This window comes from Buceros rhinoceros, unplaced genomic scaffold (assembly GCF_000710305.1).
Source record: "Buceros rhinoceros silvestris isolate BGI_N320 unplaced genomic scaffold, ASM71030v1 scaffold16114, whole genome shotgun sequence".
NCBI lineage: Eukaryota > Metazoa > Chordata > Aves > Bucerotiformes > Bucerotidae > Buceros > Buceros rhinoceros.
This window is the reverse complement of record NW_010406640.1, coordinates 7,620-11,653: the sequence shown is the minus strand read 5'-3', so window position 1 is coordinate 11,653 and position 4,034 is coordinate 7,620. Positions and strand designations below refer to the sequence as shown.

Below are 4,034 nucleotides of genomic sequence, written 5' to 3'. Positions count from 1 at the left end.
GGGCAGGGGCGGGCGCTGCTGCCAGCCCTCCTCCTGCTCATCCATCCCCTTTGCGGGGCCAAGCCGGGCTCAGCAGGAGCCAGAACCAGTTTGCAGGGCTTGTGGCACGCCGTGTCTGTGCATGTGCGGGTTGTGCAAGCGGGCGGGCGAGGGGAGCATGGCATTGTCGAACTGCACCCGCCCTCCCCACCTCTAGCAGCCATGGGAACCTCTGCCCAGCCCCAGCTGAGCCTGTTCCCTTGCGCCCAGTGGTACTGAGGTCAGGGAGCATCTGGCTGAGGGAAGCAGCTGCTGCTTCCCTTTCCCGCCCGATAAAGTGAGCTGAGAAACCCAACATCTGCCATCTAATACATTTGTTTTTTCTGTGTAATAAACGATCGCAAACGTGCAGGACCCAGCTTCCAGTAGCAGCAAGAGCTCCAACTGCCCCTCGAGGCAACAGGGAAAATCCCCCTCCCCGCAGGGCAGGCTCTCGCCAGGAACTGCCAGTGTCCGCAGGACGCTGCAGAGAGGAGCCAGGCGAGAAACCACGCAGGTGACGGGGAGGTGGGGAGATGGAGTAAGAGAGAGTTTGAAGAGAGGCAGGAAATCAAACTCTTTGTACTTGCAAGGTACTCACAGGAGATCAGCGAAAGTGGATGCTGAAATCAATTATGCATGGCTGGAAAATACTTCACTTAGTCTATTTTCCTCTCTGTTGAAAATACAAACCCAGCTTTGATGCGGGCTGCGGAAGGACCACTGCTTCCACGCACAGGGGGACTGGAGAGAGGTGAAAAACGTGGAGCTTTCCATCCAGAAGTGGACATTTCAACACTTCCCTCAGGAAAACCAACAAGAGTTTGTCGATGTAGGAAAAAGAAACCCCAAATCCTCAAATGTCCAAGGTTTGGATTAGGAAAATCATGAAAACAGCATTGTAATTTCCAATCAACTTTACTTGTGTGAGAGCCTGGTCTGGCTCTACCTGGACTAGAAAACGAGGAACACAAAGATGGTTTAAGCAGACCTGCCAACTCCAGGTCCAGAGACAGAAGCTCTAAGTGCTAGAGGGTATTAATTAACTTAATTTACCGGAGAGCAACAGAGCTGGTGAGTCACTTTTTTTTCCCCAGGTCCTTGCTAAGGCAGTGCCCAGCGCCGTGTTACAGACATGACCACTAGAAATTAGATTTGAAATGAATGAGATGAAAGCCCTGACAAGCTGCGTGGCTGAAGACCGTGCGGTCTTTGCTGGAGAGCAAAGCCACAGCCCAGCCCGGCGGCTGCCCGCTGCCCTGAGGTTCCCCACGGACGCTGCTCAGCCGCCCTGCCTGGCTGGGGATGATTTTTTTCTCCTCCCGGCAGCAGCTGCGCGCCAGCAATGGCACAGCACAGCGGGCACCTTTCAGCCCTTGCGTTTGCAAGGGGGATGAACCGCCTGCTCGCAGCACTTCAATCCAGGATGTATTTTTGTCTTTAGAAGGGGCAGATCAGCAGAAGAGAGCATCCCGAGGATGCCAGACTGAACACTGTGGTCCTTCCCTCCGCCTCTGAGGGCTTGTACCGTGCAGACAGGTCCGTGCGCTGCTGTGCTCCCTCATCACCCCCCAGCCCAAGGTCTGCACAGGCGACGAGCAGAGGCAGGATCCAAAGGGAACGAGGAGGAGCATGCACGCCTGGCACAGACCTGTGGGTTCAGTAACTGGGACCTTCCTGCACCGCTTGTTCCCACCATTTTCTCAAAGAATGTTGCCAGAGAGAGGTGGCGGGCGGACCCCTGAGTACGCCGTCCCAGTGTCATGCAGTGCCAGCGCTGCTCCCTCTGTCCCTGGCGACGGACCTCGGCCCTCCTGCCTGCGAAGCGGAGATAACAAACCCTCCCTGCCTCTGCGGGGCTGGAGCCCCCGCTGATCTCTAATCCTCGCAAAGCCCTTGGAGAGCCTCCAGAGCAGGCGATGCAGCGGTGCAGGGTCTTATTGACACGGCTCCGGCCCCTGCCGTGAGGGTGGAGGGAGATGTCATGATCCTCGTCCCAGCTGATCCTCTGAAGATGAGCCTTCACATGAGAGGGGAGGGTCTGCCTTCCCTAGAAAATTCTCAGTTTTCATTGATAGGCCTCGCACCCCGGTTGCAATGTAAGATTGCAAACCGCAAGGAAAATATTTCCTTTCCAGTAAAGCATGCTGACAGGCGGCGCCCAGCAGGATCCAGCCCAGTGCCTGCCTTGGCTGGCACGGCAGGAATTCCCTGCTTGGATAATCCTCCCGCACTGCAGACACCAACACACAGTCCAGGAGACAGAAGGGGCGAAGAGCGGAGGAGGCGCTTAGACCCACCCTCCACACAGCCCTTCAGCAGCGTTTCTTAGCGGAAGGACTTTGTACAGCTCGCCAGTATTCTTTAGGGGGGTTATCTGCATGTTCTTCAGACGTCTTTGGAATAGGATTAACGTTTCCTTTCCCATATCTAACAGCTCTAGTACCAGTGGTTTTCTCACGCAATCAGCTATGGATCACTGACCCACTCGGCACCCGCCACCAAGTGAAACATCTCCATGTCCCGTTCTCGGCAACTGGAAGCTCCCTCCAGCCTGCGGGGTATGCTGGAGGTGCAGAGTTTAACAGCCTCAGAGAGATCATCCTATTTGCTTCTCCCTCTGCAGGGCACTTGAGCAGCACTGCTCGTACTTGAAAAGCTGGAACTTGTTCTATTTTTCGCTCTGCATGCCCTTCACCCTTCGAACAAAAGCCCTGTCTCCTGGCAGTCCCCTCGGGGAGGTGAAGCCTCTGCAGAGATCGCTGCCGTGTGAAGGGGCACAGCAGCCTGTAGTGGGACCATGCTGGAGCCCAGTGAACACAAGGGACACGTAACTGAACCCAAACTCAGACAAAGAACAGAAACAGCCACGGGAGGTTCTGGGGTCAGGGGTTAATGACCAGATGCTCAGCAGGACACGGGGCAGAGCACACCCAACAGCACACGCCTCACCTCAGAAACCTCCTAAGCAGGTGGATGTCACCAGACCTGCAAGACGTGGAGGGACTGGGGAATGGGAAGAGCCCAGCACACTGCCTGGGTCCTCACCGGCATGACAAGGAGGTCCAAGGAGTGTCTTCTCGCCTCCCACGGGCAGCAGCAGGGACGGGGGCTCGCCCACTGCAGCAGCAGCTCTGGCACATCATGTTCAGGGTCCACAATTGCCTTGACAGCAGGAACGGCGCTGAGGTTCCCCCTGGAACAGGAAAGACCCTACGAGAGGACAGAGGGGGCATTAGGGTGGCTGCTACCTCTCTGTAGGTGCACGGTGACGGTGGGCAAAGGGCTACCCCGAACCAAAAGCAGTCCCAAGCGAGGTGTCTGCTGCCACTCTGCCAGCGGTGCAGCAGCTGCTCCCCGCACCTGGCACAGCCTGCGCTGCGTGTACGCACGGGTCTGTGGAGCTACCCAGGACGCCACAGACGGGGCAAAGAGCTTTAATAACAGTTATTAAAAGATCACTGGAGCGAGGACTGTGTTATTTAGGGTTTAGACAATGCCAAACTCCCGGCTGGAGCTGAACAAATAACAGGAGGAACAGCAATGATCACACCAGCCCTCGCCTGGCAGACGCGACCGTCTCCTCCTGGTTAGCAAAGTCTGGGCTTGCAATGCTGCTTTCCCAAAGTCCTTTTCCTTCCTAGAGCGGAGACAGGGAGCGAATCGAATGGATTCACCTTGTTCAGAGCCAAGCCAAAAGGCGTGAGAAACAGTGAGCGCAAGGAGAGGGCAACGGGCTGTCACCCCAGTCGAGGAGGTCTTGTGTGTGTGAGATTAGCAGCTACTGCGGGGTCAGGGCTCAGACTTAGCTCTGGGAAGTCACAGCTGTAGGTGAAGCTTATTGTGTGTTGTCACTGCTGTAAGAGCCTCCTCGCTCACCAGGTCACCTGTCCCACGAAGCTCTGTATTTTCAGGACAGGATAAGCACTGTCAGTCCAGCCCAGCCATACCCTGGAGAGCGTCTCGTTGTTGAAGGTCCCCGAGTCTTCTCTCACTCCCTGGTCTTGTTTTGGGTC

The 4,034-nt window shown here is 56.2% G+C and overlaps 1 protein-coding gene across 1 annotated transcript in view; it reads left to right on the top strand.

The window, feature by feature from the left end:
- The window catches only part of SH3RF2 (SH3 domain containing ring finger 2), a gene marked incomplete at both ends in the record, with an annotated part of 34,149 nt that overhangs the window by 22,799 nt on the left and 7,316 nt on the right, over positions 1-4,034 (top strand). The gene's annotated exons all lie outside the window — the stretch shown is intronic.